Source organism: Electrophorus electricus, chromosome 18 (genome assembly GCF_013358815.1).
Source record: "Electrophorus electricus isolate fEleEle1 chromosome 18, fEleEle1.pri, whole genome shotgun sequence".
NCBI lineage: Eukaryota > Metazoa > Chordata > Actinopteri > Gymnotiformes > Gymnotidae > Electrophorus > Electrophorus electricus.
The window spans coordinates 12,625,413-12,643,237 of NC_049552.1; positions in this window are offsets into that span (position 1 = coordinate 12,625,413).

The following is a 17,825-nucleotide window of genomic DNA, read 5'->3' on the forward strand; positions in this document are numbered from 1 at the left end:
TCGCTATATCTCACCATCTCTATCTCTTTGTGCTATAGTGCACATAAATATAGCATGCATGTCTCAAATGATTACAGAGACATACCTGTTTAAAACCACACATATATATATATGATTATTACTGGTGGTAATACAGTGGGGGAAGGAGGTGGTTGAAGAAACAGAGGCATCTGTTGGGTTCTTATAACTCTCAAATTGATTTTGTGTGCCACTGCTCTGTGCTAAAATGCACTCACCTCCCTGCCAGTCACGTTCCGCAGGACACGCCGGATCTGCTCTGATATCTATGGCAGAAACAGAGACGTTACCGAGTAACAGAGGGGGGACCTGATTGGCCAGCACCGGAGGCGGGTGGTCTTTGAGTGTTAAGATGGCTGACCGTTTGTGGTAAATGGAAAACAAGGGAGGGGAAAACACAACCCTTGTCGTCAGTCCATATCTCGCTCCTCCGCGTGTTCGGTGATAGGTGTCATCTACTCAGCTGGGTCAGATTAGAATCAGATGAGTCTAATTTTCTCCCAGCGCATTCCTTCACTGCATGCTCTTCCTGTGATGGCATTCCTTCACTGCACGCTCTTCCTGTGATGGCATTCCTTCACTGCACGCTCTTCCTGTGATGGCATTCCTTCACTGCACGCTCTTCCAGTGATGGCATTCCTTCACTGCACGCTCTTCCTGTGATGTCATTCCTTCACTGCACGCTCTTCCTGTGATGTCATTCCTTCACTGCACGCTCTTCCTGTGATGGCATTTCTTCACTGCACGCTCTTCCTGTGATGGCATTCCTTCACTGCACGCTCTTCCAGTGATGGCATTCCTTCACTGCACACTCTTCCTGTGATGTCATTCCTTCACTGCACGCTCTTCCTGTGATGTCATTCCTTCACTGCACGCTCTTCCTGTGATGGCCAGGTTTATTTTTCTGAATCTCATCCAAGTTTTCGGATTAATTCCAGAAACGCTGGTTGACCGCACTCAGTTTCAAATTGGAGGATGAAGTGAAATTGAATAAACCCCATTTTTTGAGCCACGTCTCTGTTTTAAATTTAGTCCATCCAGCCTTTCCAGATTTCTGAAGCTTTGACGACAGGGCAATAAAAGCCAACCATATTTTTTAATTATGTGCCAGTGAATGTGCTACCACACTCTCACAGCAATCTAAAATAGTCTACAATGGGACATACTCTCTCTCTCTCTCTCTCTCTCTCGCTCTCTCTCTCTCTCTCTCTCTCTCTCTCTCTCTCTCTCTCTCTCTCTCTCTCTCTCTCTCTTTTTTCTTTCTCTCTCTGTTTCTTCCTGCATTGGGCCAGGCTGCTTGTTCCGACGTGAGTGCATGTGTGCGCGTGTGTTTTATGTGTGATGGACGTTGTCGTGAATGTCATAATTGGATGCTCTAAAACTCTCGGCGGTGTGGCCAAGCCACTCAGCTTATTGCTTTCACATCAGCGATATATAAAAACAGAAAAGAGAAAAAAACAAAAAAAAACAAATGCTAAAAGCATCTGGAAATAAACGGCAGGCAAAATCACATAATAAATCTTTCTGCGTGTGCATTTACTAAAAGCATCACCTTGAAACCAATTACTATTGAATGGTACTCAAAGATGAAAGCAAATCATTGCGGTACAGGGGAGTTAGCAGACACACACGCGGCCTCGCCGCGCTCCGATGTTCCACTGCTAATGTTTTTCTGCCTAAATGATCGGGGGCTATTTTGACACCTTTCGCTGTCTGAAATGGACTGGACCTGTACCGTAGTAAACGCCATGGTGCCGTCTTTGACATCAGTGAAATACCTTCTGATGTAGCATGGACTCTGGAGACATAGAAGCGGGCTCAACCTTAATGACCCCAAGCGAGGCGAGACTTTCTCTGTCTAACGCGCTCGGCAAACCTCGGAAATGTCCGGCAGGAACCCGACACAGGCGGCCCTCCTTTTGTTAGAGTATTCTCGTCCTTTGACTCTCATTCTCTTTCACGAAGTTGGGAAAAAAAATCGATACCTTGGCTCCAGTGGTCTCTGAGTTAACGTTTCAACGCTCTCTACTGGGCCTGACTCATTGTTTACTTTAGTTTACCATTTTCCACTCTGATCGGCTCTAACGAGCGGTCCACTCAACCCTTGCCATCTTGACGCTTGAGCTCATTCTGACCTCCCTCGGACGCCACCTCGCGGGCACGACAAGCTAATGGGGGCTGAAAGCGTCTGCTCCCAGCACCAGTCGAATGACGGCTTGGCTGGATTTCAGTAGTGGATCTATACCGCCGTACTTCCCTGGCCATGGCGAGGAACCTTACTGATGGTCTGATGGGTTCCCCCTCAGCAGGGTTAATCGTGGTTTAGATGCTGTTTCCTGCTTGATTGTTTGTTTGCCTATCTATCCATTTATCTGTTTGTCTTTCTGTAAATTTACAGGAATTTTCAGTCTGAAACATCCGAACAGTTTAGTGGCAAAGTTAGCGTTATGCTGTTTGCGTAATGCTAACTGCTATCGCGTTTGCTAGCTTCTGACCATCCATTATCAAAGTTAGCGTTCTGCGGTGACGCTTCACCTTTGCTGGGAGGATCACAGCACACGTCACATGTCTCCCCCTCCACAGGTTATCCAGTCGGGTCATTTGCCACATGAAAGGTCGGGGAGGTCTCGGGACGTGGGGCGGGGCGAGGCCGGACTCGCACGCCGAGGCAGACTGGAGACAGACGCTGACAATTTTGACGAGTCCCTGGTGATCTCTTGACGAGTGAGAGGGCCATGGCGGAGGAAGAGACAGAGAGAGATCGCTGGGACATATCCTGCTTCACAAATACTGCCGCTCGTGACAGTTCTTCAGCATTAGATTACGCCTGGAGGGCATCATTCTGGAATGGACTGTCTTTATGTAATGATTAATATACTCCACACCCCCTTTAGTCACTCTGGCTGTAGAAGCTTCAGACTTAAACAGGATCAGGCATAAAACGTGGCACCAAAACGATTCGAGCCACGTTGGTCCGTTCGGGTTACTCGACGTAGTCCTTCAAAACTGCGCTGGATCCCGATAGTATCCCAGCAGCCAAAGCGCTCACATTCTGCCCTATCCCTGGAAACGATTCATTACTGCCATCTCAGCAGACAATCCCCAGCAGTGTCTCATGTCACCGATGTCGTGTAGATGGGTTTTGGGTAATGGTCTAAATCAAGGGCTGCGCTACGAGGTCTGGAAAACACTTGGGCTGTAATTTCCCCAGATTGATGGGTTACGTTCGGAATAAGGTTATTTTACCGTGGTTGCCGAAAGCCCAATTTGGGCTGCCGTAATTATTTTAATTGGCAGCATGATTTGGCTGAGATCAGAGGCAGAATTCTCTATGACGGACACGAGCAGAATTCGCTGTGATGCACAGTGGCAGAATTCATCCACACACTGGCGATCCCAAACATTCTAGCATCTTTTCATCACATGCATCATTTTACAGGATGTTCAAGAGCGAAATGTAAAAATAGCATTATCTAAATCCATTTACTGTCAGTATTGGAGAAGCAAACTGTATGGAGGGTGATCTGGAGGCATAGATTTATAGATGATATGTTCCCAGGCCATTCGACATCAATAAATCCCTATCTCAGGTGAGGATGGCATAAAGAAGTGATTTAGAGTGTGAATACTAAACCATTCTAGCATTGCATGCTCCTCTCTGATGGGCTAAACCCTTCTAGGGCGGCTGGGAAACTGCCTGTCAGATCTGATTATGTGGATTGGGAAAAGGAGGTTGCTTTTGACCTCTTGGTCCACTCATTTTTTATCGGGCAAATGCAGTGGGCAGCCCTCTGTGAGTAATCAGTGTCAAATGAACCATTGATAAATGTGTTTTGCTCTCATTTACCAATCTGTCATGGCTGCCAAATTGCCTGGGAGCCAAGACTGGGACTCTAAGGTCAAGGAAATGAATGAATGAATAAATGAATGAATGAACAGATAAATAAATGAATTCATTATTAAAGGTATTTTGGAAACTAATTTGCATGTTTCTTTGGGTTACATGCATTTTTTGCCACACACAACAGAAATTGCTTTGCACTGACAAAATCTTATATGGTATATATGGTAACTTTTAACGATGGATTTTTTATTTTGTGTGTGTGTGTGTGTGTGTGTGTGTGTGTGTGTGTGTGAGAGCGAGAGAGAGAGGCGGGGGGGGGGGGATAATGAACAGCAGACAGGCGCCTAACCGTGTGATGAACCCTGTTCAAACTCCATCTCACATGCGACTGCACGCTGTCCACTTTCATCCATCTCTCTCTCTCTCTCTCTCTCTCTCTCTCTCTCTCTCTTTATCTCTCTCCCCCATTCTGCTATTTTCCCACTGCACCTGCAGGCAGCCGTCACACCGCGTCATCCTCCAGCCAGTATACATACGGCACTACCCCGGACGCGCCGCGGTCCGCGCGCTTCCTGCAGGGCTCCCTCACTCCATGCTGCCACGTATAGGCACAGAGCAGAGATCCGTAATGCTTCCCTACAAGAACATGGCTCAGACATTTCGCCATACGAAAACGGAATGCGGTATACTGCAGTGTTTCCGATATATTCCAGAAACGTAATCTAATATAAAATAACATGCTTTCAACATATTGTGCTTTGTATAATATGATAGATTGATATATCAACAGTAACGCATATAGTGATTATAGCAACGGTAATATTGAGTGTTACTGGGTGGCTGGCTATTCAGTAGAGCATGGTACCACGCAGAGAGACCAGCAGCACAGTACTGGGGTTTCAGGTCCAATTCTTTATGAGGCCCAGCAGTGTTGCTGTTTTTGTAGCTGATGCTAGGGTGTTGAGCAAGGTCTGCCAACAGTAAAACAAACCTTAAATACGGAAACACTTCTCCAAGTGCAAAGACGCAATAAATAATACAGCAGAGTGTGTTATTACTTCCTTCCGAGCTGGCCCATGTGTTCAATTAGGGTACGCCCTCACAATCTATAAGGTCAGTTGTCAGGTGGTGGTCCGACGAGGAGCAGGATCCGAGACGGAAAAGGATCAGGCTTTGACACGTCTGACGAGGGGGGGGGGGGGGATTTGTATCCGGTTGGCACGGGAATGGCTTCGCAGACGAGAGGAATGGTGTTCGAAGCGGCTGGCCATGGTCCTTTCATCTGCGAAGCCCTTCCCGTGCCAACCGGACACTCGGATTTTCAGCCGACGTGTCGGCATTTCCTGGCGGTCATCCGGAACGACCCCTAACCTGATTCACACAGGCACGAAATTTGGTTAGCGTCGACCTGCCTGCCATCAATTTCGCATCGCGCTGGACCACTCCGGAGCCATGCAAGGGGGCTACAGTGTGCATTTCCTTCTCATTTGCCATGACAGCGAGTGTGCTCCGATAACTGCGACGGGAACGTTCCTTCCTATTGCGGATGTCCCCGACGGTCCGTGGATCCGGCGGGACTCCGCAGGACCCACCAAGATGGCGTCCCTGTACAGGCGGCACAGCCGCCGTCTAGCGTGCCTTGGCGTCGGCTCTTATTCCGTCTCCTTGCGCAACTCCTTTCCTTTTCTCGCTCGTTCTAACTCGACGATGGGGAAATAATTTGCTTTCGCGTGGGCGGGTGAGCAACTGCGTGAGAGTTATTCGACTTGCCAGGAGCTTGGATAATGGATCTTGCTGCGCGCTCTCTCCGGAGCCGTCCAGACGGCTGTCATTATCTCGTGGGTCGCGCTGTGTCGAGGCTGCGTTCCGCACGAGGTGGAAGCTACCTACGGCGTCTCACCTTGCGCCTTCTTTACGCCTTGTTCTCTCGGCCTGGAGATTCTCGCCCCTTTCAAGAATTGGTTCTTTCTTCGACTCCCCCTCCACGTTAGGCCTGTGAAGGGGGTGGGGCTGGGAAGCGGTTTGAATGCAAATCCGCGTCCGCTATTTCAATCATGGTCTCGGATGCATTGCTTTGTCTTTTATATTGAGATAGCCGTCACTAACTTCATTGAGCACGCACACACACACACACACACACACACACACACACACACACACACACACACACACACGCAGCCTGATGTATTTATCTTTGAGTGAGGGTGGGGAAAACACACTGCTCACAGAGCAGTCTTCTTAATGAAGATTAATGCAGGCATTTGGGTTCAAGGTGATATTTTATTTGGTATTAGACTATCAATTTGCTAATGCACAACTTTGGAGAGTAGCTTCAAAGAAGAAAGTGACAGGCCCTGGAAATGGATATTGATTATAAAAGGCTGATGGTCTTGGTCTCTCTCTCTCTCTCTCTCTCTCTCTCTCTCTCTCTCTCTCTCTCTCTCTCTCTCTCTCTCTCTCTCTCTCTCTCTCTCTCTCTCTCTCTCTCTCTCTCTCTCTCTCTCTCTCTCTCTCTCTCTCGGCCTTGGTCACGCTGCAACGGCTTACGCAGCGCAAAGCATGATGGATAGGCGAAGCCGATTTCAAGGCCAAGCATCAGAAGCACGCGCTCAAAGCTACCTGATCGAAAGATTTTTTTTTTATATCTCTTGGATATCACTATCGATTTTCAGCCTTTAAAGCCTGCCACGAAAATAGACCTGCATGCAAATAATTGAATAAAAGACTCAGCATTTGAATTTTTCCCTTTGTGGTAATATGAAGTTTCATATTTTTAAAAAATCGATTTAAAAAAAAAAAAAAGCTTAAATTTTATTGCAATTGCAGTTTTAATTCCCTTTTTTTTTTGTTTACTCGTTCATTGTGAGTTTGAACTTTCCTGCATTCATTTATATGAATTATATGCTGAGATTAAGTGTGTTTCATTTGGGAAGTGAGCATTTGGGTGGGTCAAGGATTTTCATCTGGGTAGGGCACATTTGGGCCTTAACAAATCGTACAGAGTATTGACTGATTTTTAAACAGGCGACAGATGACAACGTGAAATAGGCAATTTAAAGAGACCTGTTCTGAGGTATGGCTCTCAGAGGGCTTGTCTGAAAATCACGCTATGTCTTCATCTACATTCTGTTGAATGGGATATAAAGCGCAATTACTCCAAGAGTGGGTTACTGGATGAGTGGAATTGAACATTGGCATCTTTGGAATGAAGCTGGGTGTGTTTAAAGGAATGATAAGCTATTAGCCCTTAGAGTCATAGTGTGTTCCTTCCACTGCAGTTATAGTATAACTGTCTGTAGTTGTTCAGTTCCATTACGCGTTGTACTTTGATGGTAAATTATGCTCCTTAAAACCAAATGTCACAGTGGAATGGCACGATGTCAATAACTGAAATTTGTCGATAACTTGCATCAAAGAGTTGTCAAAATATTGCACCGTAAGCCTCAAATTACCGTCTGCCTACAAGACGCTGGACGCTGAGTTTTCGTACGTCATTCTCTCATTAGGAGCCAGACATCTCCCTGAGGTTTGCATGGTATAATACGAAGTCACGCTCACACGGCGTCAGGGTTTGGTTCTTCTGATCAGAGTTCACCTCGCTCTCACCTTTCCATAGCAGTTACCTGAGTGCTCGCTGTGTCAGAACCGTTCGGTGTCAAGGACTCAGGCACTGGAAAACACGTATCGCATGTCCGGCCATGACGCATTCTTTCGCCCACATCTCAAGTTCCCACAAATCCCGCTGACATTCTATTAAATCTGAATAAAACGGACGAACGGAGCCGACACGTGAAATGCCAAAATATTCATGTGACAGATGCTCAGATGCTCAGGTACTTACAGTGACACATTGGGGCCAGATTTGGCCGCTGTCTGCACGTGTGATGTGTCTGTGTGTGTGTGGAGGGAGTATACCTAGAAATAGTGTCTGACATTGGATTCTCGAAAATGGACCTTTCACTGCGTGGCTTCTGATCTAGGGATTTGGATGGTTTTACCCTCAAGATGTAGGCTTCTCCTGGAAAGAAAATCACAGTAGTTAAGAAAAAAAAAAGTAGTAGTGAACAGTAGTGAACAGCAGGGTCCTGTCACTGCTGCTGAAGACAGTGGTAAACAAACCAATAAACCAAGTGGTGAACAAACCGATAAATAAAATAGCAGAAGCTACAGTAATATAAACATTTACGCCCTGATGAAAGATGACTTCATTTCAAATTTAATTTTAAGAACAAAAGTACACCTGTGATAAGAAACAAGCAATCCGGGGTTATTGTATGTTGAGCGGAAGTCACTGGGCAACAAAAATTGAACTTTTTTTGTTCCAGTGTGAAATAGCTGGATCTTCTGGTCCTTTAGGAAGCTAAATCACAGTGGATCTGTGCGGTTCATTGTCTACAGTGCTGAGGTTTTCTTTACTCCTGTAGGTGATATTTTGTTTGGTGCGACACTTCTTTTGAAAATCAAGTTTATCTACCATGCAACGCTCCAATTTGTGTGTGTGTGTGTGTGTGTGTGTGTGTGTGTGTGTAGAGCAGCTGCACCATCATACAATCTTTTCGAAGGATATGTTGCAAGGTCAAGAGGTACAGAAAACCCTGCCAAAAAATCAGCAACTTCATTCTGAGCGCGTTTCGCATTACCCACACTGCTCTCATTCAGATCAGGGCCCTGATTACCGGCGAAGGCTGATTAAGAAAAGGAAAGAGAACACGAAACATTTCCCACAATGCCACTCAGTTCGTGTGTCTGATTTGACATGCTGTGAACGTACGTGTTTATCCTGCTGTCCCGGCTACACCCACGATTATCGGACGTTTGTGCTCTCCAAACCCTGGTTGTTCCGACCACGCCATGTTGTTCCGACCATTTCCCCATGACGAGGGAAAAACACACTGATTTCAAAGGGCGGAAAAGTGTGGCAATGTACACAATTGCAAACGCCTGCTGAAACTGTGGCCATGTTGCATGTACACCAACCATCTAAATCCTTAACAAAACACAAAACGCATAGTTCAAAAGAATCATTTAGCGAAGAATCTAATTTATATTTTCCCCTTATCCCAGCTGTAGTTGATCAGCCAAGACATGTTAGGTGTCCAAACCTGCTGAAATTTTTTGCCTTGAAGCCTTTGTGCACAGTGAGACTTATCTGTCGAGCGCTGGTTGTGTCAAAGCCTACAGATCATCACTCAAGTGTCGAGTGCTGGTTATGACATGGCCTGCGTGTCATCACTCAACGTCGAGCGCTGGTTGTGTCACGGTCTGCAGATCGTCACTCAGCTCTCGACTGCTGGTTGTGACTCACATCTGGCTCACATCTGTCACTAGACTGAATTAACCAGTAGCGTGATCCACTGGGAGCTTCTCTGTGGCCGTGCCACCTCAGCATACAGCTAGTTCCGATGTACCCTTTAACGCAGCTCCCACGGGATGCTGGGTTTGACCTCGCCAACTTAACACTTAAAATATTACCTCAGCTCAGATTGTAGTACAGGTTGAAACATTCGGTCCTAAAAGCTGTTAGAATAAGGGTAACAGTAATCAATCGACCTATGTGAATATTGTTATTTCACACGTTAATGTGGGCCGAATGATGACTTCTGATAAAACAAAACAAACCTGTTGGTGGTTAAAGGGTAGGAACAACATGTGTGGTGCAGATGAAAGGTGTAGTGAAGACAGCAAGATATGTGAGCAGTGACATCTGAGGTTTAACTGTACAGAGGAATGTATTCACTATTTGATACAAAACATCTTGAGGAGCCCTTTTTTAATTTTCTGTTATAACTGCTCATTATTGATTTTTGTAATGTGGTTATGACCTAATCTATAATCATTAATAAACTAATTGTAAACCCTTTATAAGGATAATTTCACACTTAACGCATAAGCCTGTGAATATTACTCCGTCCCGTCGTTTTGTTTTGCTTATGTGCTTGTTTGTTTTTTATTGTCACATTTGCAAAGCAAATGTTTAAATGCAGAGTTTGAGCCCAGGTCCCTGAGTGTTGGGATGCTAGACTCTAAACACGCTAAACTGGATAAGGTGCAGGTGACCTCAGAGCTGAGCCTGGACCAATCAGAGCCCTCGGTGGGAGAGAGCACAGATGAAAAGCAGAGGTGAGGACAGCTTAGGGATGGGGACCTTGTCCCTGGCCTAATTTAGCGTTAGTTGAAGCAGAGTGTGTGTGTGTGTGTGTGTGTGTGTGTGTGTGTGTGTGTGTGTGTAAAGAGAATGTTGTCTCCGTGGAGCTCAAACCGCCAGGGCTTTAATCCAGTTAACTTGGTGAGATCATAGAGGGGGAATTAATTTCTAATGAAGTAACTATGGCTTTTATTCTGATGCTATCATACGTCCACAAGCACTTCCTGTTTGGTGCTACTCACAGCACTCTGTAGGTTTCTTTAGTGTTCATTCAGTTTATTGGGACAGAACCATCGAATGTACCACTGTGGTACATAAAGAGCATGTCTAACCCCAGCCGACAATCAGATAAACCATCCAAGCCATGACCACACCCACACACACGCACACGCACACGCACGCAGAGTAGGCTATGTGTCTCCGACTGTTCTTTGCCAAGTTTTCTTGCTCCCGGCTTGGTTTCATGCGCTTTCACATTCAAAATAAAGATAAACAAGCAAGCAGTGGCTGGCAGGGAAACAAAATTAGCGACCAGGTCCCATAACGACTTCGTCTGAAGCGGGTTGTTCAGAAGCCTGGGACCCCTCTCTCTCTCTCTCTCTCTCTCTCTCTCTCTCTCTCTCTCTCTCTTTCTCCAAAACACTCTCTCCCTTCAGACTGAGATGCGGTCTGTTACTGCTTAGACTAGCCTGTGCCCACACGATTTCTTACAGATGTTTCAATTTCATGCCTTCACAATCTTGCATTTCACTTTGGTTTTCATTGTTTGTGTGTGTGTGTGTGTGTGTGTGTGTGTGTGTGTGTGTGTGTGTGTGTGTGTGTGTGTGTGTGTGTGTGTGTGTGTGTGTGTGTGTGTGTGTGTGTTTTCGATGACTGCCATATGGTAGTAAGATATTGATTTGGCATTCTATCGGAGGATAAAGATCCGTGTGTGGTATTAAAGTAGTAGGCCTCGATTCCAGTGATGTCATTCTCACTATATCCGCTAACGTCTACATTGCGTACGCGCTTCCTTTTACACTAACCAAAATAAACCAGGACTTCTCTGAACTGCTGTGAATCACGGCTAAATATTGAAGCAAGCTCCTGAGCTCGTGAGATGTATTTGATGACCGAGTCAACTTACTTGCGCTCATTTGCTCTTCAACTGCAGAAGCATATCCAGCTCTCTGGCTCTGGAACTGGGAAAAATCAATCTTTGTTAGGAGAGTGAGCCGTGCGTAAACCAGGTGTATTACTCGCTAGTGTTGCCCTGTGTCCACTCGACATCACACTTCTCATCACTCTCGTGGGTGAGCTGTCATGTCAAGATGGCACGCTTGGTGTGGGGTTTTTTGGAGGGGGTTGTGCCTGATTTGTTTTATTTTTTATTACTTTAGAATATTTATAGAAGATTCTTTAAGCTCCTCAGGGGATTAAGGTCAAAATGTGGAAACATCGAAACAAAAAGATCAAATGTTTCACATCTGACCCTTCGTCTCAGATTTGATGGCTGATGCCAACTGGTTACAAACCCTCTACCCACCGTGGCCCTTCCGTGGCAGGACGAGTGAAGCACTCGAATAGAACACAATGTTTTCGATGTCTGATGGCTGCTTCTTTACGTATGCTGTGGCCTTCCACGCCTACGTAGCTACTTGGAGCAAGAGAGCACCATCCAATCATTTTGTTGACCTCTTGGTTAGCATTAGAAGTGCGTTGATTGACAACCGAATTCCATTACCCGGTCGGATGGCCATTACCCCAGTCCAGGGTAGGCAGGCCTGTGGCGCATTGATCAAGGCTCCCGGCGTGATCCGGGAAGGAGGAAATTGAGTATGGATGGGGCAGGATCCAGGGAAAATGGGATTGGATTGGGCATGCCCTGTGCCGAGCGAGGTGGGTGAGCTCCTGAGAGAGAACGCCTCTCATCCGTGACCGTAATGCTGGAACTGACCTCATTGATCCCAAGGCTCTTGGAATTGGAGTTGATTTAAGGCCTGAAATCAAAAGATGCCGAGAAGGCCATCTGTTTCCATTAGAAAAGCAATAAGTCAAAGGTCGTCCTCGAGCTGAAAATACGCTCGTGTGTTAATGTCGATTTAGGTTTGCTTAACCTATCGAATGCGTAAGCGTCATTTCCAAGCCTGGTCAGTTTGATCACAAGCAGTTGCCACGACACTCTGTTCAGACAGGAAGAAAACATAAGCAAACTTCTGATTCACGCCAGTGAAAATGACAACTCCCTTGTCACACGAACGGAAAAATTGGGAAAGTCGAATCAGGCTTGTGGTCTGGGAATTCATCTCATGAGTGCAGTGCACTGTTTCCGATCTACTTGGACTCAGTACCCAGTGCGCAGGTGCACTAATCCTCTGGTCAGCCTCAGTGTGAGTAAACTGACATGTTTATACCGCTGCCAGATCTGATTTCTAGCCCTTGACCATCTGTCTGTCTTCCTTCATCTCACCCCCCCCAGTCCCCCCGGCTCAGGCGGACCCTTGCGTCGTTCCTTTAGAGACGGTCTTCACCTCAGAGGCCTTCGTTCCTTTCTTCCTTTCCTTTTCAATTGTTTTTTCATTTTCGTTTTGTTCCTCTGCCCCGTTTTCCGAGTTGCGGGACCGCCGAGGGTTCCGGGTGCCCGGTTGTGTGCCGGTGGCTGGTCCCCGCGCAGGAGCGCTCAGGTCCTATTTTAGCATTCGTGTGTTCGCGGTTCGCTAACACGATGCTCTTTGAAATCTTTAGCAAAGCAAAGCTCTAAAATGTCTCTAAAGTGCATCGTACCTGCCACCATCCCCAGTAGCAACACACATGAGATTCCGGGATCCTGAACGCAGCACTTTTGAGGATCGCTACCGATGACAGCGGTGGAGGCGACAGTGACCTGGACCTCCAGGAGAATAGGAATTATTCTCTCCCACCTCGGTAACACGAGACGTAACAGAAAAATGGCACCGGGGGGATCGAGCAGAGCCAGTGGACCATGATGAGGCCCATGTGGAGACCCCAGCTCTACTGGGGTGGTTTTTGGAAGCACCATTTCTCTCTCTCTCTCTCTCTCTCTCTCTCTCTCTCTCTCTCTCTCTCTCTCTCTCTCTCTCTCTCTCTCTCTCTCTCTCTCTCTCTCTCTCTCTCTCTCTCTCTCTCTCTCTCTCTCTCTCCAAGTCAAATGCCCTGTGCATGGTGCGTTCTTTCCCATGTGAGTCAGTGGTACGTGGCGTAGGAATGACCAGACTTGGGCTTGAGATGCAATTTAAAGCTTGCTGTTCCCTCCATAGATCCAACCAGGACCTCGTGAAGGCTGATGAGAATGCGAAGGCAGGAAATTGCTTTAATAGGCAAAGTTCTCTCCCGTGGGAAACAAAAGAGTTCCAGTCGCAAACAAGCAAGCCTCTTAAAAGGGAGAAACCCATTCGACTGAAACAAGATGCACGCAAGAAAAACACCCCTAAGACGAGCATGAGTTCCTGCAGGGGTCATTTCAAAAACACCATTGTGGTGTGTTGTGTGTGTGTACACGTGTGTGTGTGTGTGGCTGTGTGTGTGTGAATCTGTGTGCACCTTTGTTCTCTGTGCTTGTAAGGACCAAATGTACAAAATTATCTACGAAATACAGGAAAATGAAACACTGAATAAACAGGCTTTTGAAGTGGGAATGGAAGTTGACAGTTGGTCTGTACACAAGTTTCCTGCTTCCAGCAAGCACAAAAACGGTTTCGATTGCCCGCAAGGCAATACCTTACAGTAGACTGTGTCTAGAAGGAAGTACTCCGAGTTGTGGGCAGGGCCGGCTGGAAGGCCTGGTGTCTAGCAGGAAGCACTCCGAGTCGTGGGCAGGGCTGGCTGGCCTGTGCAGCATTCTGATAGACTCGCCTGGGATCCGTCCCTTCGAGAGGTGACGCTGGAGTTAAATCCACCCACAGAGACGAGAACTAAAGCCAAACCTGAAAGACTACGGTTTTGATTTTCTCTCTCTCTCCCTCAGTCGCTCACTGCGTGTCGTCAAAGTTTTCCTGTGCGCCGACACACGCTCATCTGCACCAGAAAGTCAAACTAAAGATCAGACGTGACACGTTTAACTGGCGCCGCTTCAGTGCTGTCAAAACAACGGCAGCGCGTGACGGGATTGACGATTCCAAAAAGGGCCGCAAAAATAAACGGAACGAAACCTTTCGCGTGCCCTTACGTGCTTTGTGGAGAACACGCCGCACGGTGCGACGAGATCGTTCTGGGCCCCGCCGGATGCACTTTAGCTCAACTGGTCAGGACATGACTCCTATTGTGGGTGGAAATTCACCTTCATTACCCCCCACACACCACCCGCCACCCGCCACCGCCGGATGCAATTCCAGGAACCATGCACAGAATTCTTGTTTGAGAAGACATCCAACTGACTGAAGGACAGGAGGAGAAGGGAAGCAGGGTGGCACAGTCCTTGACCAAACTGCTCTCGAGCCGTGGTCTTTCCGCAGAAGAAGATGGTTAAGGGTTAAATCGCTAGGGTCAGTGTTGTTTACATATGAAATGTGCCACAGTGTAACACACACTAGTTATTCAAACGTGAAGATCACAATATTAGGTACCCTAAGCCTACTGGTGCATTTAAAGTGTGTAATTAGAGACCGTAGTCCACCTACAGTTATGCACAGGTTTGTCATCCACCCCTGTTCATTACCAGTCACGTTTCTGACCACAAGACCACTGCATGTCGGACCATTGACAGCTCTGACTTGGTAATGGCGTGGTTGGTGCGCCGATGTGAGTACGTCAGATTGGTGTTACACGTCAATGTCCACCCAAAATGACCCTGCCGGATGTTTCGTATGACAAACAATTGGTGAAGATTTGAAGGGATGGTCAACACATCCGCACGGCCTCCAGTCTAACCGCTCGGGGGTGGCGGGTGTCATGCCCGTAACACCGCGGTAATCCAGCGTGGTCTGCTTTGGCAGGATATTGCTGGTACTGAATGGCAGCCCAGCAACCCTGAGGGACGTAAAGGTGGACTGCATGGGGTGGCCGGGTCGCTCACTCCAAACCGAGTCGTATTCTGAGAAGACGCAGTCCCTGCTTCCAGCTCTGGGAGAGTAGACATTCCCATAGTTCATATTTCCTAAATCCCTAAATTCCTAAATTTGAATTGTATTCCCAAAGCCCAGTATGAGACAGAAGGGGGTCCCTCCAAGACCCCCTTTCAAAGGGTTGTTAGGGCAAGTCGTTCAACCCAAATCCAATCCTCCTCAATCTCTCTCTGTCGTGTACCCCATAATAAGCAATCATATGACACCCTGGATGCCGGGGGGGGGTCCGAACTGAATGGCCGTCTGTCACTTAGGAGGATGTGATGGATCACCATGCGATAATGTGGCATTTTATCATCGGTCTAATTAGGGTCTGCGTGGACCGGAGCAGATGTGGACCCCAGCTTACTGTACCAGCTATTGATCTCTCTTAAAATGTGCATTGACATAATTTGAAGAGGTTATGTGGCTCGGTGGATAAAACTCGAAGGGGCCACGCATGATTGATGGGGCGAGAAAGTGTATGTGCATGATAGCTGGAAAGCACTCACTCACACACACACACACTCACACACACACACACACACACACAGTAGCAGGGTCTCCAGGGTGTGCAGTCTAATTACCCCTTTCACTCATTTTGTCAGGCAGTGGTTTGGGTGTCTCTTAATGTGCATGCAGCAGGCATTAAAACAACACAGGAGCCTGCCGCTATGTGGGGACCTATAGATCCATGCTGACCTCCTGGGCCTGCAGCCTGTGTGGTCAAGAGTGTAAGCCCTGCACACACACACACACACACACACACACACACACACACACACACCCACACACACAAATGTATGCACTCAGATATACACACACTCACACACACATGCTCTCACACACACACTCAAACACACATGCTCACACACACATACACACACACACACACTCACAAGCACACACACACACGCACACAAACATACAAACACACACCCACACATGCTCACACACACACATACACCCACACATGCTCACACACATACATCACATGCTCGCAAACATACATACTCACACTCACACACACATATACACATACACACACTCGCACACTCACACATGCACATGCCCACACACTCACACATGCAAACATACACGCATTCACACACACGCATGCACACTCACACATGCTCAAACGAACACACACACACACAAACACAAATATGCAAACACACACATACAAACATGCACATCTCAAGAGTCCACAAACTGCCATAACAAAGCCTCAAGCTTACACAGAGAAAAATGCTTCCTTTGGCTACTAGGGAGGGGGGGGGGGTATAATCTTCAGAAGATGGAGTTGGCACTTTCACGTTTAAAGGAAATTAATTTGTAACTCTTTAGCCTCTAAGCTCTTAATGGCATTGGTGTACAAGTCACTCAGGAATGTAGCTCTGTAGGTAATGTACGTTGCTGGCAACATGATGTCCACGGGTTCTGTTCCCACAGAGCACATGTACAGTCATACTGGTAGATGTATGTACGATGGTTTCAGCAGGAGGGTCTAGCTTGGGTGCGGAGGGGTTTGGCAGGCCTGCTCCACAGCCACTGTTTGGAATCGTCACTGCACGTTTCTGTCGCAGCATGGAGAAATAGTTTTTCCAAGGACACCATGGCAGTGGACCAGAGCAGTGACAGGGTTACAGAAACGACAGGCCTCTGTCACTAAACATACGCTGGACGGGGCAACAGCCGTCTTTTGGACAATTCACCACCGATGTCGACTGCACGTTTGTTTGTTTTACTGCAGTCAGAACGGATCAGCTGAACTGTGAAAGCAATCTCTGATCATGCACTCTCCAACCTTACACTCTCCACCCATACACACTCCACCCAGCACCAGCTTCGTAGTGTAAGTTTACACTAGTAGTTTAATAACTAGTATTTGTGGAATTCTCCCCATGCTATTGATCTTCATGCTACTGTAACTGTGTGTGATAGACGTGGAGATCATGGCTTTGGCAAGGTGAAGGTGGTTATGAACCAGTGTATAGGAGAGCAGCGCTCTCCTGTCTGGGTAATAATCTCCTCTGGGAACAAGGTGTCCTGAAATTACACTCATGAAAGGATGCCTCAATCTTAACGTGGTACAGGGCCATGATTTCTGTTCTATTCCACTTTCCTTACCTTGTACTATTTGACGGGAATGTGTTCCTTCGGGGCCACCGTACTCCACTGGATCTCCATCATCTCTCGTCTTTCATTCTCCACTCGTGATTCCATTATCAGAGGCTTCCAGCCAACCCGCAAAATTCATCCGTCTGTCCGGCTAACGATGGGTGAAAAATGGCCCTGCGCTGCCTGAGACGTGGGCAGGAGTGTGTGTGTGGCCGGCAGTAAGACAGAGGAGAGAAAGACAGGGTGGACATTGGGGATAATGGATGTAACATTGAGTGACAGCCAAGGCAATAGTGCTTTAAGAGAGCGGAAAAGAGCAGAAGGTCAGGAACCTCTCTCTCTCTCTCTCTCTCTCTCTCTCTCTCTCTCAAAGGGCCTGTCTGGTTAAGATCTGGAGAAAGGCGGGAGTGAAAAAAAGGCTGATTATGATGCACTGCGGAGAATGTTTGTTTACGCTGGACTTTCATCTCAGCTCTCGTGCCGCACATTTCAGTCTTGCTGTCTTTTGTGATCTTGTTCATTCTTAGATGTTGTTAAGAATTATAGAATGAATGAGTGTTAAGAATGAGCTTGTTGTGTATTGTGTGTGTACATATATATGTACTTACACACACACACACACTGTATTGCATATCACGCACTCATGCACTACATTACT